The sequence below is a fragment of the Esox lucius genome, chromosome 15 (assembly GCF_011004845.1).
Source record: "Esox lucius isolate fEsoLuc1 chromosome 15, fEsoLuc1.pri, whole genome shotgun sequence".
Taxonomy (NCBI): Eukaryota; Metazoa; Chordata; class Actinopteri; order Esociformes; family Esocidae; genus Esox; species Esox lucius.
In genome coordinates, this window is record NC_047583.1 from 21,453,016 (window position 1) to 21,478,805 (window position 25,790).

The 25,790-nt window shown below is 45.7% G+C and overlaps 2 long non-coding RNA genes across 4 annotated transcripts; one reads left to right on the forward strand and one right to left on the reverse strand.

Annotated features, from left to right (window-relative positions):
• Nucleotides 1-22,122, forward strand: LOC105026853. Of its 3 annotated transcripts, XR_003782913.2 has the most exons (5): nt 1-404; nt 2,196-2,255; nt 3,953-4,081; nt 4,487-4,547; nt 4,703-4,782. It is a non-coding gene; the product is annotated as an uncharacterized LOC105026853 (long non-coding RNA). The 3 variants fall into 3 exon arrangements; XR_004576842.1 differs by lacking the exons at nt 4,487-4,547; nt 4,703-4,782 and adding an exon at nt 20,391-22,122; XR_003782914.2 differs by lacking the exon at nt 4,703-4,782 and having other exon boundaries at nt 4,487-4,575.
• On the reverse strand, nt 16,507-20,395 carry LOC105026852. The gene is made up of 3 exons (XR_829229.3): nt 18,813-20,395; nt 18,180-18,346; nt 16,507-17,377 (listed from the first exon to the last, which is right to left on the reverse strand). It is a non-coding gene; the product is annotated as an uncharacterized LOC105026852 (long non-coding RNA).
• Nucleotides 22,123-25,790: the final 3,668 nt, after the last annotated feature.

Consider the following 25,790-nt stretch of genomic DNA (forward strand, 5'->3'; position numbering starts at 1 on the left):
AGTGAACACTGACTGACTGCATTCCAGCTACAGGATTACAACACTATGCTTTTAATGGATAGTCCTCTTCCAGGAAACAAAATTAACTCTTCCATCCATCTCTGTCTGCATTCAATAATTATCTCGCTCTCTCATGCTCTCGCTCTTTTCCTCTCTGTCTTTCTCGTTCTTCTTTAATTATTTTACTCTCCCTTTCTCAGTTATCTCCCTCCCTCTCTGTATATTGGTCTCTTGCTGTCTACCTCCCTCTATCTATTATCTATTGCTCTCTCTCCCAACTGTTATCAATTATCTCTCATTCTGCGTTACTTCATTTCTCTTTCTCTCTGGAGTTTCCACAGCTCAGTATAATCTCCTACCCAAGTTTGGATGCAACTAATGGATCTTCCTATGATCAGCTTCTGGTGAGTAACTTTTTCAATCCTGGGTTACTATTGACTCCTCAGTGTGGCTGTTGAGGAGTGACCTCTCTGTCCTATGATCCCACAATGCACTGCAACAAAATATCATGGGCAGTCTTCACAATATAATTTGGCAAATGCATTTAGAACCCCTTAAGTCTCCAGACACCTGGAGAGGAAGAGAAACAAGTAAAAATAAAGTGTCAACCTTTGGACCTGCTGCTAAAAGTGTTATGGAAAGAAAGAAATCAATAACAATCAATGTGTAACAAACAGTTACCCATACAATGAGATGTATTCTAAAGTGCTTAACTAAAAAATGATTAAACTTATATGATATGATATTTCTAAAAGCATGTGAAAGTACCAAAAAAGTGCCAAAAAAGTGTGTTAGTGACCGTGTTTTAGGCCCTCCAATACTCGGTCAAGCTGTTATTTAAACTGGGGTCCATGATGATCACAGCATTTTATACACTTAATGCCAAGGTAAATTACCGGAAATAGACAGAAATCGCAGAGTTGTTTGCAAATATCAAACCGTTTATTCAAGTAAACACCAATGGAAAGGAAAGAACCAGGGGAATGCAGTGGCGGGAGTCTTCTTTTACTCTGACTTTCACAGCCGGAGATACAGTCAAATTTGCGGCAGTTGTCTTGTCACATAAATGATCAACATGACCATAGCAACAACGTCATAGTTTGACTCAACACATGAATATGTTTGGTTATGGTGTATCAATCAATCAATCAAATGTATTTATAAAGTCCTTTTTACAACAGCAGTTTACAAAACACCCAGCCTGAAACCCCAAGGAGCAAGCAATGACAGTGTTGAATTTCAGTAGATAGGAAAAAGTCCCTAAGAAGGCCGAAATTTGGAAGAAACCTAGAGAGGAAACAAGGGACAAGGACAGGGAAAATCGTGGGTGGGGGGGTGGGGGTGGCGGGGGTCAGCAGAGTGGCAGCTGAAATCGTCAGGTACTGTCTTGATGTGCAACACAACCAGGAGGACTTTGGACAGGGACAGCAACAAGTCTTTCAAGCCCGGTACTCCGGAGGTTTGGGACAAGACCTCATGTCCTCCTAAGCTTAAACAGGGGAGGAGATTCTTTATAGATCTACAAGCATTTACAGTGGAGAAGGAGAACTGACCAATAACTGAACCATAATATAACAGTGTAAGACCTTGGGGCTGAGACAGGGGGGTCCAGTGACACTGTGGCCCTATTCGGGGGAGACCCCAGACAGGGCCCAACAGGCAGGAAATCTATCCACCCACATTGCCAAGCATCAACCAAAGGGACACCCACTAACCACAATCACCCTGAAATGAGGGCAGAGTATTGCCAGCAGAGTTCAACCCAATTGCACAATGTTTGACCTCCACAAGCCATTCTATTGACCAAATGGTAAACACAGCACCAGTTGGTAAAGAGGGAAATTGCCTTCATTATAGTGCATTTAAAGAATTTACTTGGAGCTAAAAAAGGGTAATAATATGTTCAATATGCAGTAGAAAAAGGTGTGGGTTTGATTCTGACTCTCGCAAGCCGAGATACTGAGGTAAAATGTTTAAATCAATTCTTAACCTAGGATGCAAGGAAATTGGACGGCCCTGGTAAGGAGAGAAAAGGTATGCAGAGAAAGTCTTGAACAAATGGTTATCTTCCATAGAATACAGAGTTGAATTTTATGTAGCTTTTTCTATCTTTTTAATAAGTAGACTATGCACCTTCGCAAACCACCTCATTTCTTTAGTTCTCCTTTTTTCTAATGTGTTTTCCTCTCTGTTAGTGAAGAAATTGGGAATGGAGGGAGAAGGAGAGAGAAAACAGAGGGAAGCAGTGGCTGAATGTAAGTGAAACATTACATTCAGGGGAATAATGTGCATCTTCAAGGATTCACATAAAAGAGTAATTATGTACAGCTGGCCTTGTGACTGACTTGCCTGCAGTAAATTATGGTTTTGTAATTCAATGTACGTAAAATGAATGTAACGTGATAATGATTGAGTTACTTCTCAAATCCAGCCGAAATGAACAACAAAAGAAGAAAAATATTATGATGTTACTACACGCGTATACAGTGCTCAACTTGGGCCGGAACAGTCCGGAACGGCATTCCGGTACTTCTAATTTCAGGCAAACAGCGTTCCAGTTCCTTTTTCAGGCAAGCCTTATTAACACAATTTGATGAACATAGTCAAATGAGCGATTTGTCAGTTCCTGCACAAATTCACCCCCCCCAAAATACACCAGTCATAAACACACACTTGCCTTAATACATGCCAGAGCTCAGGTCGAAAGTTGTGGCAAGGTTGTGGGAGTATTATGTGTGGGAATACTGTATGCATGTAGTGCGAAAGCTGTAGGCATGATGTATGAAAGTTTTGTAGTATGATGAATGTCATATGAGTCTACTACCACATACACAGGTGGTCCATCCAGGCTAATACCGGCTAGTCCAGTCTAGTCCAGTCCAGTCCAGTTACATTAATCAGGATGGATTGAGGAACTGGTTAGGAGAGATGGGCAGGGAGTCTGTTTTGTCTGTTGAAGAGGGAGAGAAACGGTGGGGGACTCCGGGAGAGAAGGGAGAGAGGGGTGAGGTGAAAGTTTGCTCTGCACAAAATCCCCCTTTTCCTTTGCTTACATCAAAGGAGTCCGGCAGTAGAATTCAAAGAGTCCATCTGCATTTCCATAGGCTCCTTCCACTAACCCCCCCCCCCCCCCCCCCCACGCCATTCCCTCCGCTGTCCTCAACTCCCCAACCGCTCTCCTTGTCTCACACAGCAGGACCATTATGAACCTCTCTCTGGCTCGAACCCCTCCCCCCAGCCCCTGCTAGACCACTCACACATCCCACACTCAATGTCCAAGCGTCCAGAACTCCCCATGCAACGGCTGTGTTTGGAGGTGTGTACCTGGGCTTCTTTGATTCGTTTTCTGTAGGACAAACCCCAGATCTCGGAGGCATATCTCAAAACCGTAGCTGATGGTTAAGACCAACCTTAATAATCCCCATCTCTGAAAACATTAACACTACAGGCCTTCAAAGAGCTGCCTCCCCTGAGCCAACAGGATAGCCAACCCATGATGCTTAAAGTAGTTAGCAATCGTACCACAATCTGCTGAGGTGGTGGAAGAAGAAGACAGAGGAACTGGGCGAGAGTCAAGGAAAGAGTTGGAGAACCATACATGGTTCAAAGCGAAATCTCTCCCCCTCTTTATTAAAAACAACACAAGCAGCATGCACAGAGTTGACACCAGGACCCAGACCAACCCAAATGTCAAACCAGAAGATTCAGTCTGGATCTCGACTTAATGTTTGGGTGCTTTGAAGTGGTTCCCAATAGCAGAGCCCCTGAGGAACACACCACTGGAAGGAGAATTACAACTGCTGTTTTTACCTTTTCATGGTATGAAGATTATGGTTGACAGTGATTTATGTAGCACGAACGTACACGCAAAGTCTTTTTTTTTTGTTTGTTTGTTTGCAAATACAAGCACACTCACAGTAGCTTTCTGTATGTCTGTTTTGACTACAACAAGGACCTTGGGGGGTACCTCACTTGGGATGACACGGCTCACCGGTTCGGGAGGCGTGTTTGGTGACCCCAGCCGGCCCCCTCTGCTCTAACCCATCATTCATCCTTTATTGCCTATCCTGCTTCGTCACAGGTAGGTTCAGAACCCGAATGTCTCACATGAGAAACCAATGTCTTAGCCATTAGGCCAGGAGCCAATCCCCCTGGACTGGGGCTGACTCAGATTTAGTGAGAGTCATCCTAAATCCTCTCAGTGAGAACCGTACTGCTACCCATTCAGTAATGAGGAAGAGACAATATGTGTATATATATATATATATATATATATTAATGTAAACATTACTTAGAACCAAAATGGCTAAAATGGTAGCGCAGGACGCTTGCAAGGTCAGCTTGTTGGTAAAAACTATTACAGGAATGTATGTACTCAGTAGTTTCAGTTGCAATGAGTTAGAGTGTTATCCAAATGTTATCAATCTTCCCTGTAGATCCGTCATGACTCTATGGAATGTGTTCTTTGGTATGTTTTCTTATTTAGGTTTTGACTCTGATAAAGCCTCCAGGCATGTAGCAGTCTATTCTAACCATACACCTGTAAGGTAACACACTATTAAAAACTAACTATTACTTCAGTTGTTGTTTTTTTTCTAAGAGAATTAAGCATAAATTCTAGTCTCAATTATGACAGTTCTTAGCAAAACTGGTACATACTTGTCTTTACATGGTAAATCGAGATCATATTTTTTGCCTAAAGGTTCATGTCTGCCTCTGAAATGTGTCATCTGGAGGCAGCTTGCAAAGGTGCTCTCATGTCCTCTCAGGGAGGAGATCAGGTAACAGCTGCCATAGTACTGTGCTCCTCTTTGTCCTGGCATACATTTTTGTATTTACTTTTTAACTACAGTATATTAACAATATGAATGTTAATATAGAAACAAAAATAATTTTCCTTTTAGAAACGACTAAAAGGAACTAATGGTAGGAACTGTGTGTGTGGATTTCAGTGTGTGTGGAAGTCTGTGTGTGTGGAAGTCTGTGTGTGTGGATGTCTGTGTGTGTGGAAGTCTGTGTGTGTGGATGTCATTGTGTGTGGATGTCGGTGTGTGGATGTCAGTGTGTGTGGATGTCAGTGTGTGTGGATGTCGGTGTGAGGATGTCAGTGTGTGTGGATGTCGTGTTTGTGGGTGTCAGTATGTGTGGATGTCAGTGTGTGTAGATTTCTGTGTGTGTGGATTTCAGTGTGCGTGGATGTCAGTGTGTGTGGATGTTGATGTGTGGATGTCTGTGTGTGTGGATGTCGATGTGTGGATGTCAGTGTGTGTGGATGTAGGTGTGTGTGGATGTCAGTGTGTGTGTGGATGTCATGTTTGTGGATGTCGGTGTGTGTGGTTGTCAGTGTGTGTGGATGTCAGTGTGTGTGGTTGTCAGTGTGTGTGGATGTCGGTGTGTGTGGTTGTCAGTGTGTGTGGTTGTCAGTGTGTGTGGATGTCGGTGTGTGTGGTTGTCAGTGTGTGTGGTTGTCAGTGTGTGTGGATGTCGGTGTGTATGGATGTCAGTGTGTGTGGTTGTCAGTGTGTGTGGTTGTCAGTGTGTGTGGATGTCGGTGTGTATGGATGTCAGTGTGTGTGGTTGTCAGTGTGTGTGGATGTCAGTGTGTGTGCATGTCAGTGTGTGTGGTTGTCAGTGTGTATGGATGTCATGTTTGTGGATGTCGGTGTGTGTGGTTGTCAGTGTGTGTGGTTGTCCGTGTGTGTGGATGTCGGTGTGTATGGATGTCAGTGTGTGTGGTTGTCAGTGTGTGTGGATGTCGGTGTGTATGGATGTCAGTGTGTGTGGTTGTCAGTGTGTGTGGATGTCAGTGTGTGTGGATGTCAGTGTGTGTGGTTGTCAGTGTGTATGGATGTCATGTTTGTGGATGTCGGTGTGTGTGGTTGTCAGTGTGTGTGGTTGTCAGTGTGTGTGGATGTCGGTGTGTATGGATGTCAGTGTGTGTGGTTGTCAGTGTGTGTGGATGTCGGTGTGTGTGGATGTCGGTGTGTGTGGTTGTCAGTGTGTGTGGTTGTCAGTGTGTGTGGATGTCGGTGTGTGTGGATGTCAGTGTGTGTGGATGTCGGTGTGTATGGATGTCAGTGTGTGTGGTTGTCAGTGTGTGTGGATGTCGGTGTGTGTGGATGTCGGTGTGTGTGGTTGTCAGTGTGTGTGGTTGTCAGTGTGTGTGGATGTCGGTGTGTGGATGTCAGTGTGTGTGGTTGTCAGTGTGTGTGGATGTCAGTGTGTGTGGATGTCGGTGTGTGGATGTCAGTGTGTGTGGATGTCGGTGTGTGGATGTCGGTGTGTGTGGTTGTCAGTGTGTGTGGTTGTCAGTGTGTGTGGATGTCGGTGTGTGTGGATGTCGGTGTGTGTGGTTGTCAGTGTGTGTGGTTGTCAGTGTGTGTGGATGTCGGTGTGTGGATGTCAGTGTGTGTGGTTGTCAGTGTGTGTGGATGTCAGTGTGTGTGGATGTCGGTGTGTGGATGTCAGTGTGTGTGGTTGTCAGTGTGTGTGGATGTCAGTGTGTGTGCCTGCTTGCGTATGTGCATGGGGAAGAATTGAATTTTCTGTGTTTGTCGGCTTGTGTGTTCAGCACACCTGGGAGTGATTGGGGAGCGCTGAAATGTTGCTTGTGATTATGCTGATCCCGGAAAAGGGGATTGGAGTTTAATATCCCAAATTAAAGGGACACACCAGTGGAGAGACAAGTGCTCCTTGCCTCCTCTTGATTCTCGTCTTGGTTTCATGCCTTTTCCTCTTCTTCTGTTGCTTCCCTCCACCCCCTGTTGTCTCTCCCTCTGTCCTCCCTCTGTCTCTCCCTCTGTCTCTCCCTCTGTCCTCCCTCTGTCTCTCCCTCTGTCCTCCCTCTGTCTCTCCCTCTGTCCTCCCTCTGTCTCTCCCTCTGTCTCTCCCTCTGTCTCTCCCTCTGTCCTCCCTCTGTCTCTCCCTCTGTCTCTCCCTCTGTCCTCCCTCTGTCTCTCCCTCTGTCCTCCCTCTGTCTCTCCCTCTGTCCTCCCTCTGTCTCTCCCTCTGTCTCTCCCTCCGTCTCTCCCTCTGTCTCTCCCTCCGTCTCTCCCTCTGTCTCTCCCTCTGTCCTCGCTCTGTCTCTCCCTCTGTCTCTCCCTCTGTCTCTCCCTCTGTCTCTCCCTCCGTCTCTCCCTCTGTCTCTCCCTCTGTCCTCCCTCTGTCTCTCCCTCTGTCCTCCCTCTGTCCTCCCTCTGTCATCCCTCTGTCTCTCCCTCTGTCCTCCCTCTGTCTCTCCCTCCATCTCTCCCTCCGTCTCTCCCTCCGTCTCTCCCTCCGTCTCTCCCTCCGTCTCTCCCACTGTCCTCCCTCTGTCTCTCCCTCTGTCTCTCCCTCTGTCCTCCTTCTGTCTCTCCCTCTGTCCTCCCTCTGTCTCTCCCTCTGTCTCTCCCTCTTATTCCATTTCATCTCTCCCCATCCCACTCAGCTCTTATATATATATCCTCATTCTCTCCTATTTCCTCCATCCTCTCCCCACCCCAGCACTCTGCAGTGACCCCCAGATCCCCCACCCCCCCCCCACCCCACACACACACGCATCACTCATGGGTCATCACCATGAAGAAAGGAAGATTTAACGGATAGCCATGGCCCTGGAGATGGGAAGGACCATGAATGGAGGCGACACACACACACACACATCGTGTCTTCTAAGAATTTCCCACTTTAGCTGGCCCCCAACTCCCTTCCTTCCCACTGGTACTTTCTGTTCTGGCAGTGAGCTGAGATGAGAAACACCAAGACATTCAACATGCAAGAAACATACAGTGAAAATGTTATCACACACAGTGAATCATGAGCCTATATCAAGTGAAGAAACGTTCTTTATTCTGTATTGTTGCAGCTCATGCTAGGCTGTACCTCCCCTCCGACTCGTTCGGTTAGCTGTGGAGCAGAACGGGAACAGAATAAGGGACCAGTAGGATTACTAGCGCGATCAATAACACTGTTAAAGACTGATGCCTTCAGTGGAGGCTCTGTGAAGCCTGATGGAGCAGGGCAGGAAGCTCCCGCACATCAAAGGGACTCTTTGTGAAGAGAAAGCCTGATTAGAAGCTCTGACACGGCGATGGGACACACACACACACACACACACACACAGGGATGGGAACGCAAAAGCCAATGATTGGTGGGGAGGGAAAGCGAGGGAGGTCTTTGAATCCTGACACACTGAGATCGCGTCACCCAGGACAACTGCATGTACGTGCGCGTACACACACACACATACAAACACGCACACACTCCCATACACACCCTGTCACATCCCATCTTGCCCTGAACAACCATTCTTCAGAAGGGTACTGTTGACATTAGTCTGTGTGTGTGTGTGTGTGTGTGTGTGTGTGTGTGTGTGTGTGTGTGTGTGTGTGTGTGAAATGCCAGGCACCAGACAGCCGAGCTGAATATCAGTCTCTCTAAAGAGGATTCGATGATGATGATGATGACTGCATCTTGGTCATGTGATTGATATCCACATTGGATATCACTGAACACACACAAACACTTTGTAGAACCCCTGCTGACGTCTTTATGTTGATTCAGTCAAAGAGAAAAACAGCTGAATTCAAATCCAAATGAATGTCAAGTCATAAACACTTCACTTCTTAATTGTGATTTATTCTGACCTTGATAGAATCTTAGCGTAAATTCTATTGAATTATGGCCTACGATCTTCAGGCTTTGAGATGGAATGTAAAGGCTCTACTGAACAGTAACTCTGTCCCTGAAAACAAAGACATGAATATCTGAAGAAAAACAACACACTTCTCAAAAGTGTTGTTCTCCCATTGAACAGGGCTTGGTCCCTATAAAAGAAATGAAGAAACACTTAATTTGATTAGAAACATCTTAAAACATGGAAAGCAAGACTTTAAATAAAACCCAACCCCATGGTCATTTTCCCAGGGCCAACAGTGATTAAATATTCTAACAAACAAGTAAAACAGAAACCTAACCTTCCCTGCCTCCTCTGCCCATCTCACTCTCCCATCACCCCTGGCTCTCTCCAACGCTCCTGTCCTTATCCACACTGAAACCGTCCCCATCCTCTTCCTCCACCCTCCGACCTCCTCTTCCTCACCCCCTCCTCGCTCTCTACCCCCCACCACCTTCCTCCTTCACCTCCCCCCACCCCTTCCTCCATTTTTTTTTTTACGATGCCCAGCTTCCTAATAAACCTTTGTGGTGTTTGGAATCCATTAGGAGCAATATCCCACTTCTCAAAACATCCTGACTCCTTCTAGGGGGAGTGGAGCCAGGAAGTGGGAGGACAGGGGGCGGGGGGGGGGGGTCAGATTTCCATTTCTATTGAATACAAATGGAAAGAGAGAGAGAGAGATGTTGAGTTGAGCCTTACAATCCCTTGTTTGCCACCTTACAGACCGGCATGGACATGTGAATGATAAACAAACAACAACAAACAAATACAAGAGGAATAACGGTAACAAACAACAAAAGTTTATAGTCTGCATGAATCCTGAAGAGCTCACAGACATCCATCCAAAAAGCTTTTACAGGCTTTGGAAAATAAAAAGCAGTCCCACCTCCGGGCAACGTTATCCTGCATGTCATTTAGACAAACTCACAGTGGACAGCCGGGGGGGGGGGGGTCTAAGATTACAGACAAAGCAGGAGTAAACACTTCTTTCAGAAACAGTAGCCTCTTTTTAACAATGGCCATTTCCTGTCAGGAACCAGTAACAAAGACACTTCCTCTATGCCTGCCCTCTCGCATGCGTGCTTGCTTCCTGGATGAAGCCCACATGCGCCCTTATTTCCTGCTTAAGCGCCCTAATTTCCTGTTTTAGGCCCGGGCTGGTGCTCCAACATGTGCCATCTACTAATCAGCCGTTTCACTCTGACCTCTGTCCCTCACACACACACACACACGCACACACACATACACACACGCAATCACACCAGCACCACCGCCATCACACAACGCACACTCCCCCAAGACCTCTGCTTCACCCCCAACCGTCATCAGACGGCCCTGTGTTCCTCTGTAACAGTTCCACATGAGTTCCTGATGAGTCATGAGACAACACTGGATAATTCACAGAACAGAACAAATATAGATGCATCAGTGTTGAATAAAGAATCCAGCTCTCTCTGGAATTGCTTTCAGATGTAAGATTTGTTCCATATTTACCGTAAAGTTGTCTCAAACCCAGCCACCCTGTGTTGTCCTGGCACAATGTTAATAAATGCTTTTGGAACACATTCCCGGGTTAGCTTTAATTAAATGTCATGTTTCTGGATGGCACCTTGGTATATATGTTATAAGCCTGTTTCCCCTCTCCATTAGCACTGTAAAAGGATGTCTTCAGAGCTGCACACTGATGATTCTAGCTGAGGATGAGGATGATGAAGAGAAGATGGACAGCAGATAGATATATCTCGGTTGGGATAGAGAGGAGAAGATAGAGAGCGGGAGACAGAGGGAGACCAAGAAATAGAAAGAGAGAGGGTGAGAAAGAGAGAGAAAGAGAGGGAGAGCGAGGGAGAAAGAGCATGGAGGATAGAAAGAGAGAGAGGGAGCGAAAGAGAGGGAGAAAAAGAGAGGTAGAGACTCCAGATGTGTGAGGAATGTTCTGGCTGCTGCTATGTGTGTGTGTGTGTGTGTGTGTGTGTGAATGCATGTGTGTGTGTGCGTATGTGTATGCGTGTGTGTGTTTTTGTGTGTGCGTGTATGCATGTGTGTGTGTATGTGTGTGTGTGTGCGCGTGTGTGTGTATGTGTGTGTGTGCGTGTGTGTATGCGTGTGTGTATGTGTGTGTGTGCGTGTGTGTATGCGTGTGTGTGTTTTTGTGTTTACGTGTATGCATGTGTGTGTGTGTGTATGTGTGCGTGTATGCATGTGTGTGTGTATGTGTGTGTGTGTGTGGGTGTGTGTATGTTTTTGTGTGTGTGTGTATATGCATGTGTGTGGGTGTATGTGTGTGTGTGTGTGTGTTTTTGTGTGTGTGTTTTTGTGTGTGTGTGTGTGTATGCGTGTGTGCGCGTGCATGTGTGCGTATGTGCGCAGACCACCGCCTGCAGATCGTTAGGGAGCTGTCAAGCTTCCAGCGCTCTACTGTGTGTTCATTTAGGATCTGAACACACACACACCACACATGTCTGTACTCTTGTCACATGACTGTGGACCCTCTAAACCAACGCCACCTCCTCACCACAGCATATTCTGGGAACGTTCTCACAGACAGAGCAGAACCACCATGCACCTGGAAAGCAGAACCTGCGTCACAGGCCGAGGGTCTTCTAAACCGCACCCTCCATCTGCTTCTAGTTCCAGCGTTTTATTGGTGGCATATGGTGGCGTTATAGCAGACGTCGTCGGGGGGTTAGCGAAATGGTCTCGGCTCCTAGACGATGCACACTTTAATATAAAACCGGAGAAGAGAAAGTCCTCACAAGTATAGTTAGAAATTTAACAATACACTCTGTCTGCTGAATGTGTGTGTCGAGTTTGCCTGTTTGACTGTGAGTAAACAGGGACGTGTGTGTCCCGTGGAGAGCGTGCATGGTGAGCCTGTGCGCGTGAGCCTTTGATTTGTGTGTTTGCGAAAGCGTTTGAAAGGAAGAGAGGCAGTTATTTTAAACGGCCTGAGCGGGTAGAAGCTTTATCCCCTGTCTGATGGTCCTGGATGGGAAGCTCCTCAACCATCAGCTAGAATGCATCAGTGTCCACAGCCTGTGTCTCTGGTGAGGTGGGTCCATCTGCCTTCCTCCCTGTCCTCCCTTCATCCACTCTCCCCTCTCCCTCCCTCTCCCTCTCTCTCCCTCTCTCTGTCTGTCCACCCCTCCACAGATCCAAGCAGCCAGTTTCCTCTCCTACCCTCCACACTGCCTCAGAGCTGCTTATTTCCTACCACCACAAAAACCCAGAGACCAACTGAGAGTGTGGCGTGGATGAAAAGGACTCCACAGCTCTTCCTTGCCGTACATTTCCTGGCCCGACCACGGGACTACCCCTCCAGCCCTGACCACACTCCCGCCACCCTCCCTATCCCATCCTCCCAACTACCACAACTATCACCAGTCTGGGGACACCTGGCCGGGCCTGGGGTAAGAGATGCTAGGGTCTGGTGTGGCCGGCTGGGATTTAGAGCTGCATGCGTCTGAAGGCAAGCTGAACTGTTTGTTCAGCTGCCGGAGGGCTCGAGGAGAGAGCCGAGGAGGTCACAGAGAACGCATACCTTCCATTCACCACAGAAGACAGGGGAGAAAGAGAGAGGGAAACCAAGCGATGACAGTGCAATGGTTCTCCACCCCCCCCCACCCCCCCGGTCTGTTTACTTTCAGCCTGAATGCTGACTGGGCTAGACAGCATTATTGTTGCAGGAGGACAGATAGGTTATCTACAGTATCTATAGCTGTTGTGAGGCTGAATCAGAGGACAGCTCCAGTCTGATTCATAGACAGGCTGTGATAGCGTTTATTGCTTTGGGGCTGAAACAGTGTCTGACTGACATGGACTTTGCCCATATAGGTTCCTGGTGAAAGACTGAAGCAGTTGTCTTCATGATTCTGTCTTATGTCATAGTAGATTGTTTGGAGACCATGCTTGTGCGATGAGTAACCTGTCTAACGTAGGAGCTGCACTACAGCCATCAAAGGAATGAGTAGAGGTAATGGAGATAATCCATCTTTTAATGAAAACAAACCTCAAACAAAACAAAAGGCAGCAACCAGTGACGTGGGTTAACTTCAACAGGACAAAACCAAAATGAACCACGCCAGCATGGACAACACACTGAACTTAAATAGGGTCCCCAATTGGAGGCAATGACTAACACCTGCCTCCAATTGGGGAAACCAAAAAGGATTAGAGGTGGCTAGATGCCACCTCCTGTCCTGTCCTGGCTATGCCCGAGCCCAGGGCAGAGATGGCTAGGGGCACAGCCAGGACGTGACAGATGTAGAAGTTTTTGCGTGACCCAATTCACCCATTGTATAAAGAACTTACCATGAATGAACGAGCATGGGACGATATTGGCTCCATCATTGGAACGCTAGGTAAACTGGATGTATATGAACGTGGCCAGGACAAATGTAGCTAGCTAGTAGGTTTGCTGCTAGATAACGATGTCCACAATGTAAACAGAAGCAACTTGGGTATTAGAAGACGGTTTTATAATCCACTAGCAGCAACATAATAATTAACATAATAAAAACTTAAACAAAGATATTTTACTTACCCATTATTAAAAAATAAAATTTATTCGGCCACTCTTCTTCCCTTATGAAAAAATAAGCTCTGTGTAGCAGGTAAAAGGTAATGTTGACACAACGCTGATGGCAATGCAACATGACGCATATGTTGGGGTTTATACGTAAGACTGCCAGCTCTGTGACATGCTCAGGCACAGGCCAAGAAGACCACTTACAGCACCGACACATCTACAAGGCCACAAGGAACCAAAACCATTTTCTCTTCTGCCTTCCCCCCATCTTTCTGTTTCTTTCTGCTTCTCAAAATCTGTCTTTCTCTCTCCATCCTGTTGCTCTTTCCTCAGCCAGCCAGGGGGTTAGAATACTCTCCGGTCAGCACCTCTCACTTCCCCCAAGCACTTCCCTCCAACAACACGGCTGAATGACTGACCCTAGATCAGAATAAACAAGGGTGCAGTCAGAAAATAACCCCGACCACATGAATGGCCTGCTGCACTCAGAGCAGCTGTGGAACCCCGTTGCTGATTAAACATGCTGCACCAGACCTGTGGAGGGAAGTTGATCATATCAATCCTGTGGACTAAAGTGAACTTCATTTTCGAACCATTAGGCCGTCATTTAAACTTTTTTACTAAACATAATCCCATTTCCTGTCGGTAATATCATGGGCAGCCCAAGGCTGCAGTCTCATGGGTTTCTGTTCAAGTGTAACCAATGAAAAAACACGGAAAAGAAAAGAGCGGGAAAACCACCCAGAGGGGTTGTTTTGAAAGCCATTTTTATTTTTTTTTGCCGGGACTTTAAGGGCTGAAATTTCAGTCACTCTGGGAGGTGAAACGAGACCCGCTAGACCAGCTGTCTACAGCCTGCCATCCTTGAGCTAAAGCAGCTCTCATCCAACAAAGTTCTCAGACCTCATTCCCTCTTTCTTTCATCCTTCTCTTTCTGTCATACTCCTTCTGGAATGCCCTGTCAGATAATCTTCACACTTTCACTTCCCATCCTACCTTCCCTCCACGCTTCCCTTCCTCAGTAGATGGTCACTCATCAGACATCGCCATGGTAACTGTCTGTTTGGCCAGAGAAATTTGATGGCTATGCTATCCTTTCCTGAGTAGAGTGTTGAGACACACAGACCGCAAAACCAATCGGTCAACAGCCATTGTACCGACAGATGTCTTTGTGTGTTTGTTTCAGTGGCTACAGAGTGTTGGCTTATGGTTAATAGCAGAATTACTTTAGCTTAGCTTTGTTTACGTCTTGCACACCCCCCCCCCCCTTCTAGTCCTGTAGATAGAATCTGGTGAGACATTATCCCAGAGATAAGACATTACTGAACGAGAAATCTGAGTCACTGTAACACGTTAGTGGGTGGTCTGTGGTGACGGGCATTGAGGTGCGGGTGTTTGGTGGGGCGGAAGCCACTCTTCAGTGCATGGCGACAGGGCAAAAGAGAAGAGGCTCCGGCAGATGTTTCAGCTTGGGTTTTTTTTGGCTTGAAAGGGCAATTATGAGCATGTCTTAATGGCTGACGTTGGAAACTCGGTGCTTGTGCGTGTTGCTTGTGTTTCTGCGTGCAGGCGTGTGTGTGAGTCCCAGTGACTAATGCTGTTTGCCTGAACCTGGGTCCATGAGAGGGCTGCTCATTAAACTGCAAGGCCTGAGAGAAAGACAGACAGAACATTAGGGTATTGGTTTCTTTATGTTTCCTCTCCCTGGACATGGTGTGTGTGTACATATATATTATATAAAATATGCAGTATGTATATAAAATGCATTTTCATGTGAATGCATGTACATGTGAATTCATGTACGCGTGTGCATAGTCATGTGTGTGTATGTGTGTGTGGGTGTGTGTGTGAGACAGAGAGGGCTTAACATTCTCAGAGTGTGGTAACCGGTAATGATGCAGGTTTTCCATGATGTAGCTCTGTACCCAAGACCCAGGGAGCTGGAAGGCCCAGCCTGCCAACTGGATGAGGGACTGATGGGATAGTTGCAGGGTTAGGTTTGGGGTGGGGGGGTGCGTGGTTTGGCGAGCTCAGAACATGTCTGGTTTTCCCACCCTAGTTTAAGGCATATTAACATTCCTAGGTGCTGTTTTATGCCAAGTTTCCACCTGAGATTGGACTCGGTATTTTACTCAAAAGGATAAAAGGTTTCTGATTCCATCTCCAGAGACTGGCTGTGTCTCATTGGACCTCCTCTAACCCAGGGCAGAGGCTTGTTCACTGTTACTGATCAGTGGGCCTTCCCAAAATAACGGCTAACTGGGAACATGAATTGGCAAGTATTTGGATGAGGTTGTTGATTCTGCACTTTACCTGTGGTTGGTTGTTTATTGCTCCATGCTTCCACCTGTCAGTGTGTCACACTCCTGACGGAGACAGAATATTACTGGAGCTTGCAGCGTACCGATGGAAAGACACCATTAATCGAGAAAAGAGGAGAAACAATGTAAAGAAGAGAGGAGAGGAGTAATGAAAAAGAAATTGTGGGAGAAGTGAAGAAAAGAGGATGGGGGAGAAGTGTTGACCCATTATACAAATAGATACATGTACTGTTGAATAGGACAATACATGTGAATGGGTATTGATATCTTTCTTTTCACAACTCTACTTTTAACCAGTTCTTGCAAGGTACTCAATACACTGAACATTCATTATTTTTGAACCGGGCAACTTCACCTGTGCCCCATCCAACCACCAGAAACTCTGCCTGCGTCTAAGATCATCTACAGGGGTGGTGCGTGCATGCAGATTTACAGACTTGCTGGAGCAATGCGAAACCATTGTCCCACACCGACTCAGAACGAAAATGATGCCAGAGTTCAGCTGTTTGTCTTTTCATTTGATGGGAAACCAATTCCCCAGTAAAGCAAAGCAAGCTAACTAGCAATTTTTTTCCTTCCCCCTGGTGCCTGTGAAGTAGTCCTATCATGAAAAATACTTGAGCTGGTTTAACCTACAGTACAACAATGGGACAGTTTGATATGCTGCATTAAAGTATTCAATCCCATCCTAAAAATAGAATGTCATGTTAAGTTCACATGATTGGTTCCAAGCATTTTACTATAGCCGCCTATCTCAGGTGGAGATCCAATGCAGTTATCAATGCAAAATCCACTTTGGTGCATAGCCTCACGTAGAACCAAGGAGCAAAGCAGCAACACTGCCTCCATTGGATGGAACCGTCGGTTGTGTTAAACATTTCCAGGGCACACCTCAGCACACTACAGTTTCAAGTAAAACAATAAGCTCCTGTTTCTGTAGACTATGGACTGGCATAAAATTGGACTGTCCTGGTTAGTGGGTTGGCTGTGTCATTCGCTGGTTGACTGTGTCATTCGCTGGTTTACTGTGTCATTCACTGCTTGACTGTATTGGTGGCTGGTAAGCTGTGTCAGTTCAGGATGGCTGGCTGGCTGGCTGGCTGTCTGGCTGGGTGGACGGGTGAATGGATTGCTGGATGGGAAGCTTTGTAGCTCCAGGAGGACTGGAGTGGAGATAAAAGCATCTTCCTGGCTTGCTGCCTGGGACACTGAGATGGACAGAAGGAGACCAGACATCCCAGAATAACGCTTTAAAGAGATGTGGAACACTCTCAAAGACATGTAAAAAAACACACACACACACACACACACAAGCACACTGATGAGTCTATAAATGAGGAGACAGATTGATATTTATTGTTTGCTGAACACTTTGAACCCTGAAATCCTTCTCATTACAATAGTTGGACATATTGCATTTGGGTCACTGGTGGCCAGATGCTGCTGTCATCACCGTGGATACAGATGTTCCAGAATTATGTGTGGTAGGACTGGTCACAGGAAGTGAGAATAGGCAGGAAGTCAGATGGGGCCAAAAGGAGAGTTTCTGTCATTATAGTCACCATTCCAAAATGAACTGAGATTGGAGACAGTATAAATGTTTCACACTACATTAAATGTGATGCAGCCCAAGTCTCAATCACATTAATAAAAGGCATCTGTTGAATCATAATGCTCTAGTGACTCCTTGTGGCTGGTCGTGAGCCTGTAAACAGTCTGAGGTCGCAAGTTGACCAACACATCAGTGTGTCAGACTTTCTGGTTGAGCAAGCTGTGTGACAAAGAAGTCTCACATGGTGAATGTTTCTGAGAACACATATCCTGAACTTCACCACTCCCATGTCTGTTGGTAGTTGCTGTGATGAGGTCCTGAAACTCAAAATCACATTGTTGTTAAATCTCCTTTGGGGTTTTAAATACAAAAAATTGGATTAGCCAAAAAGGGTAAAATGCTAACATTGATGCTAGCTTTCAAGAATTCTTGTCCCCTATGCCCGCGGAAGAGAGTGCTGTGTGTTGTGTTAGTCACCATTAGTCAAAGTTTGACAATATGCTAGTTTGCGACATTGCAGAAAATTGAGGATCATCTATATTTTGTTATGCTAAAAGGGCACACTATGCCCAGAATCTAGTTAAGCAAGGGCTTGCAACTCCTCTGCTTTAAAAACTCTGCGCCCAAGCAATTTGATGGATTTGATGTGTTGCAAGGCGTCACTGATTTACAACAGGTTTTCACTCCTTTTTAGTTTCTGCCAACAACTTTGCTTAGCTTTTGCTATTAGGGCAGCCTGGTTTTCAAATAGGCTATTTAAATCACAACAACACTACCCAAGTCAATGGATATAATAGAGCAGTTTTCTATATGTTATAGCACAGACAGACAGGCAGCCAGTCAGTTCAGATCTTTTGGGTATAGTTGCTGGCCAGTGGAGGCCGATGTAGTGAGATGGAACTGGGCCGACAAGTTTGATGGAACACATGATCTCAAAACAGTTTTTCTGTCCTCAAAAATACTATATGTTATATGAATGGACTCTGTTAATCAGACCAAAGTAAAAGTAAAGAAGGATATTTCAAAGTAGTGCTGCATGAAGTTAGTTATTCTATATGTGCAATTCACAGAGCAGGAATTCCTATGAGTAAAATTCAAGAATGTGCTGATATCACGTACCTCCTGCATTAGGTTCTGCCCACTCGGCGTCAGCTTCATTGGAAACAAAATGTTATGGGCCATCTTGGTTTAGTTGTACATATTTCGGCCTAAAGTGTTCCCCCAAATATCCAGTGTTTCCCCAGAAAGCCTGATCCCTTCGTATATCTTCCAGATGTTTACAGCGACTGGTGATGAGGGAAACAAAAAGGTTTTGAAGACTGCCAGGGGTGTCATATATCAGAGGAATGATTATCTCAAGGATATAAAGTAACACACTGTATCAGACAGAGAACCTGATATTTACTAGAAACTCATCCTCTCAGTTCAGCTGACCTGTGCTCACAGCACTCTGGCGTAACGTGTCAGAGCATGGGTAAATCAAAGTTCTCCTTCGTCTACTTTTATACGAACGAGGAGACACCTATCCCTTTCATACAGGCTTTAGAGGATGGTTACTGAGACCCAGTCGGCCTCTCCCGTGTCACCCCTACAGCATGATACTGAGTAAAAGGTGAGGTGGAGGCAAGACACCGCCTGGCACCTAAACACACAACACTGTCTGACACCCAAACACATGCCATTGTCTTTAATGAAATGAGAAACTGCAGAAGAGTATTGGAGAGAGATAGTAGGATAGTAGGAGAAAAGTACTGTAGCTGTGTTGGGGTCAAATCTGGTAGGTCCACACCATTGTCTAAGTCTTCTACTGTAAGCCTGGGAATCAAAAAGAGAGGGTTAAGAGAACGAGAGACGGAGAAATATGCAGGAACAGAATCCGGGTGTCGAATTAGTTATGGTAATGGTCTGTATGGCTTGACATGGTACGGAGAGAGTAAAAGAGAGGAAACTGACAGACAGACAGGCTACTGTGTCCAAACATCCCTGACCGCTTGATGCCACGTCGACCGTCTGTTCTTCTGTTCACAACGGCAGCCTTTATCATTTTGTGTTCTTCAGAGAAAAGAGGAAGGGGAAACAAGAAGTCGACAGACAGCCGACATGGCAACACGCTGAAAGGAAGTGAGACTGGGTCAGAGCAGCATCTGCTGTATAACCTTTGGTTTAACTTCAGTCCGCTCCCCTCACTCACACACACCCCTGTGAGTCAGTTTGTTTGTCTCCAGGTTTCCACACAGGACAAATACAAAAACACACTCACAAAGAGGCGCTCAGAAGTTGGTATACACACCCAGACCCGCACAGAAGGAAAAGTTAATCAGACAATAGGCGACGCTCCATACAGTTTGGGGATTTGGCTTCGTCATTTAGCCACTGAGGCCCAGAGAATACAGAACCAGAGTGACACGAATTAATGTTATCTTTTCACTCACTGGAGAGAAGAAAAGAACCAAAGAGAAAGGAACAAAACGAGGGAGAAAAGCAGGGAGAGATGGAGAGACAGAAAAAGCCCCCTCTGGACTCCTGGTAACCAATCCACATACATTTCCCTCAGCCTTCCAGGGGCTCTGTCTCTCTTGGCAACCAGAAGTCTCAGTGAAAGAATCCAGCGCTCAGCCAAAGGCAAAGCCGACATGGGGGGGGTGCACTAGGCCCAGCCCCCTACTCCCCATGGTCTGTTGCCCGTAGCAACCTGAGCTCAATGGATTCCGGGGTCCTATTCAAAGAGCGTTCAACTGTATGCGTCAGCAACCAAGTGCATGAAAACAGTAGAAGTTCAGTCGAGGCATCCACGATACTTAAATACACCACAGACGTCTGGAATGACCTCTTCCAAGACGGGGTGATCAGAGATTGATCGGGTTGTCGTGCGTCTGAAGCCCTGTATTTGCTTGCAGTGACACAGCTGAGACACTGAAAGAGAGAAAGAATGCTGGAAAGAGAGGAAGAGAAAGCGAGGAAGAGAGGAGACGAGCCCATTCAAAACCAACCATTCATGGATGCTAATCACGATCATTAGCAGTCAGTCTGGCTACGAGGTCTGCTGCAGTGCATCTGTCTCTCTCTCACACACAAACACACACACACCCGCACACATAAGCACACTCAACAGACAAGTTCTTATTTTAGTCGGCTTAGATGTTCCTTTTTTACCTAAATATTTAAAGGGTGTGGGGTTTTGAGAATTTTCTCTTCCTCTTTCACTCTCTTTCTAACGGTTTGGCTTTGGTCCATATCTATAAACACTTTTCTTGGTCTCAAACACCTCTCATTGGTTTGGCCCCTTCATTCCTCATAACACATATTCGTTCTGTGTGTCTCTGCCATTAGTGTTCTAGACAGCCAAACCTCGGGCCCAGCTGGAGAACCTGATAGTCGTGGAACCCACGCAGCCCGCCTTCTCCTCTCCTCCCTGGAATGATTTTCTGCTGCTCTGCACTTTTCACCATGTAAAATACACAACACATGACACAAATGGCACACACACACACACACACACACAGTGCTCTTTTCACCATATAATACACACACACAACACATACAGACTGCTTTTTCCACCCTATACAGGGAATGATTGCTGTTCCCCACCAGAGTGATCACCTGGTTCATTTAGACACATATACTTACCTGAAGTATCACAGACTCACACCTATGCTCTTAGATTCTGTTACACAAACACACACACACACACTAATGGAGACAGACCCCTCTCCATTTCCCTCACACATCTTAACCACAGTGGATTTTAAGCACTTTTGCTTGTGGTATCTGTGTTTTACAGTTGTCAGTTGATTGACATTTGTGGCTAGTCTGGTTTAACCTATCTAAAAGGTCTTGTACTTGAAGAAACCCAATGTGAAGTTCACTGTACCAAGCCCACAGATACATACCAGTTCTGTATGGTGTAGGAATAGCAGAAGAAGTGAAACAGCCACAAGGATGTATTCAATAAAGACAGCTGGTACATACAGTATTAACTGAGTTATATTTGGTCAAGTTAATCAACTGAGTTGGATTAGCAGAAATGTATTAACTCAGTTATCTTAGCTGAGTCATATGAACGGAGTCATACTTAATGAATTGAATAACCAGAGGTATATTAACTGAGTTGTACTAACTACGTTGTGTTAGCTGAGTTGTATTAACTGAGTTGTATAAACTGTGTTGTATTAGCTGAGCTGTATAAACAGAGTTGTATTTACTGTGTTGTATTAACTGTGTTGTATTAGCTGAGTTGTATTAACTGTGTTGTAATAACTGTGTTGTATTAGCTGATTTGTATTAACTGTGTTGTATTAACTGTGTTGTATTAGCTGATTTGTATTAACTGAGTTGTATTAACTGTGTTGTATTAACTGTGTTGTATTAGCTGATTTGTATTAACTGAGTTGTATTAGCTGAGTTGTATTAACCGTGTTGTATTAACTGTGTTGTATTAGCTGATTTGTATTAACTGATTTGTATTAACTGAGTTGTATTAACTGTGTTGTATTAGCTGATTTGTATTAACTGATTTGTATTAACTGAGTTGTATTAACTGTGTTGTATTAGCTGATTTGTATTAACTGATTTGTATTAACTGAGTTGTATTAACTGTGTTGTATTAGCTGATTTGTATTAACTGATTTGTATTAACTGAGTTGTATTAACTGTGTTGTATTAGCTGATTTGTATTAACTGATTTGTATTAACTGAGTTGTATTAACTGTGTTGTATTAGCTGATTTGTATTAACTGAGTTGTATTAACTGTGTTGTATTAGCTGATTTGTATTAACTGTGTTGTATTAGCTGAGCTGTTTCAGCTGAGTTGCACTTTGTTGTATCCTGTTTATGTTTACTCTAGGCCTATTATGCAGGTTTTTTTTCCTTTGTCTCTTTTTAAAGACATTTCTATAAACTGTGTGAAGACGTGAATTGGATCAGTGCTGGGAGATTTGAGAGAGAGTGTGGGGTGGAGTGGCGTGACTGGCCTGTTAACACCAGACCAAAGCCCCTACAGCTCTCCTTTCCCCTGGGAACGCTTCTACTGCCCCCTGGTGGGACTGGAAAAGGAAAGGAACTGCTCACCCAGTGCATCATGGCTTGGCTGTTGCCTTAAATCCAACCCCTCCGGAGGAAGAAGCTCTTTGAAAGGCTGTAGAGGTGGTTAAGGAAATATTAGTTTTGGCCACATAGATGCAGAGGTCGTTTGATTTGACCTTTCGACTGGCGCCTTCAGAGGCAGAACCATGGACAGACGGACAGAAAGAGAGACAGAAAAACACGCACACACACACACACACACACACACACACACTAGCAAAACAAAGGACACAGTGTTGCGTAGACTGGAAGTGCAGGTTTTGTGAGCTGAAGCATGTGAATAGAATGTGCGTGAATGGAACAGTTCCAGTCCAACATGAGTCAGCATGTCAGCATGTCAGTCTGCCTGTCATCGACTCATTGTCTGCACCTTCACCGCTGACCTCATTCCCGAAAGACTGACATCTAATTATACACTATTTAGCGTGTTACTATTACTTAACCACATCTGAAATAACATTGGATTTCTGCGCTGCAGAGTTCCATGCTGCCGGTGCACCGACCGGGTCTACTTCCCTGTTAGGGAGTGACGGGTAACCGGGGGCGTGCACGACATGTTTCTCAAAGGTTTCCTTCTATGATCCCCACCACCCTATCATACTAAACTGTTCTATGAAGGCCCTGACGATCGAGTTCTTTGGTGGGTGACGGTGTCAGAAACAACCTCGTGATGATACCTTGGCCTTCAGGCTACAGCCGTAATCCCTAATTAACACACCTAAATAGCCCAAACGCGCGGCAGGTCAAATCAGGTCAACCAAATTGAAATGTGAAGGATATCGGCCTATGGAGTGTGACTGGGATGCATCAGAATTGGTCGTTTTTTTGACACATGTGGTCCAGCCTATATTTTGTTTGAAAGCAAGACCCATATTTGACGCGGTAAAAAATGCATAGTGCTCGGCATGTGGGTGTCATCGTGTGACCTTTTTACACTAGAACAGTTTGTTCCAGACAAAGAAAAACGGTGTCCAAATATGCATAGGAGGTGCATTCTTTCACCGCGTAAACAGGATCAAATCGTAACTGTGGCACATCACCTTCCAGGGGTAATGTGGTAAACTTTCCTGACAAATACTCCCCACAGACACTGAGCTCTAAAAACTGTCTCACTCAGAGTACATTGGAGTGTTGAACCACGCACCTCTAACACAGCGAGTGTTTCTCTTTATCTAGTGTGAATATGTACATATAATGTAAATGCTATTCCAGCCTAAACACACTCTAAGGAGTTAATGAAACAAACCTGTCACATGGCTGCTGTGATCTGGGTGCGCCGGCCTCCCTGGGCGTGCGCGTCTGTGTGTTTACGTTGAGGTCAGCGTATGCTGAGGGTAACAGACTGGGACCATTCTGGGCATTGGGGTCGTTTTCCAGCAGGCTGCTGGTTCTCCTTTGATGTCTCCTCTGGGCCATGGCCTTCTCTGGTCTCTATCGGACCACCCAGACCTCCGAGAATGTCCGGCCAGGTATAAGCTTTCCTAGGAATGTGGTGTCCCTCTGCCAGCCTCGTTCTTCCCAGACCCGGTCCATCTGTGTCCCCCTCCGCATGGGTCACCCCATCAACGATCTGTGTCGCCGCGTGTGACACGTGCAACAACCAGTTCACAGCGATTGTGCGCGCGCGTGTGTGTGTGTGTGCATGCACGCCCATGTGTGTTCAACAATCTGCGTATAGCGTGCACAGTGTGTGCGGCTGGGCTTCTCAGTGTCATATCATCACACGGGGAATATGGCCAAGTTGCCGTCCAAGTTGCCGTCTATCTCCTGGGGTAATTAGTTGGCTCTCGTAGCGTTTCTGTGTGTGTCATTCATATCTGTACCACAAACTGTCTGTGTGTGTGTGTGTGTGTGTGTGTGTGGCTCTCAACACAGTGGCAGGATTTTCTGTGAATTCCCCCAGGGTCCCTGCTGTCTTCTGGTAGTTGCGCTGTTAACTTATTGTAAAAGTGTGACAGTAATGCATAGCATACACACTGAAGAGCTCATCCATAACTTGATTTCTAAAGACATATTTAAAGAGCAGCTCTTTCTGTCACACAACCACACACACACACACACTAAAACACAATGGAGCAAGGTAGATAAAGGTTAACAGGAAAGCAATTTAAATGCTTGCTTTCGTAATCGTTGGTTTGTAATACTTTAACCTTTATTTCCACTGGCAGACATACATACACGTACACAAACACACACACACACACACTTATATTGTTGCCCCACTAGGCTGGTTGAGTTTATGAGCGTCTGGCACAGATGAAGAGCGGTGGACGCAGTAAAACTGGAGATTGTGAACCAACGCCCATGTTTGACCAGATAAGACCAGTAGTATCTATTGTCTGAATGAGGAGAGAGAGAGCAGCTCCACCACCACCTAGGTGCACCTGTCTTATCTTTGTTTGTCTGTCTGTCTGCCCATTGGCCCGTCTGAATGTCAAAGAAGGAAAGGCCTGGTATACACCAACATTACAACTCTCTGAATTCAATAGGAATTAGAGGGGCTTTACTGGCATGAGACACATTTGATGACGTTTCTCAAACCAGGACAAAATCAGATTCATCCCGGTAATAGCGAGAGCATTTCTATTGTTGTCCAGGGTGGTTGTGGGGTAAGGTCCACAACAGTGTCAGGCTGTTGTTGCTCATCACGTCTGTCACTTCAGGTTTGTTGTGGCTGAGGCAACGAGTTTTATGGAACCGAGTCGACTCACTCTGTCCTCTCATGACTCACCTCAACTTTACATCAGCCTTCACATATTCCAGCAGGCACGTCGGCACACACACACACACAGACCCACACAGAGACACTGTGATGATTGATGATTGAATCAGCGTTTATAGTACAGTGTGTTGGTCTGTACCTTTTACAGAGCTAGTCAGTGCCTCTGCACCACATACCCAGGTCTCAGCAGAGGGACAAGAGGAATCACAAGTGTGGTTTCTGGTGGTAATTCCTGATTCCTGATTCCTGCTTTTTCCACCAAGACGTCCAACCGATTTTATTCTCTCACTGTTTCTCTGTGTTAAAAGCAAGTGAAATAAATTAGGCCCCAATATATCCAACTCGTTTCCATATATTTCCTGTCAGAAAAGGTGTAAAAACAACTAGCCTCCTTTAAGAGTTTTCCTCTCGCACCTAATGTACCTTAATTGGTGCTTTAAAACCTTTTACAATAAGGCCGTCTCCCCGGTTGGCTCACAAAGCCGACTGGCAGGTTGGAGCTTGAGACTGAGTCAATGGGAGCATTATGTTCCCCTACAGAGCTGTGGACATCCAGGCCCCAGAACCGAAAGCCCATAACCTGTGGACTACTTCACTACAGCTCAGACAGTGCTGTGGGGAAAATACCCCACTGTGGTCATTGGAAACCCAGCAGGGAACCACGCACACACACACACAGAGAAACACTCACTCGGCTCATTCCCACACCCACATGCTAACACCGATACATTCACTGTATACCCACACACACTCTCTTTGTAGTGTTAGCACTTACAGCCATTATGCTAATACCCGCACACACGCTAATGTCTAAGCCCACACGCACATACACAGAACCCACACTCTCCTACCCACCCTTATTCATAAATGCTAATGTACAAACCCAAAACACACGTGCCTCTATTGTTCACCAAAGTATTTCAGC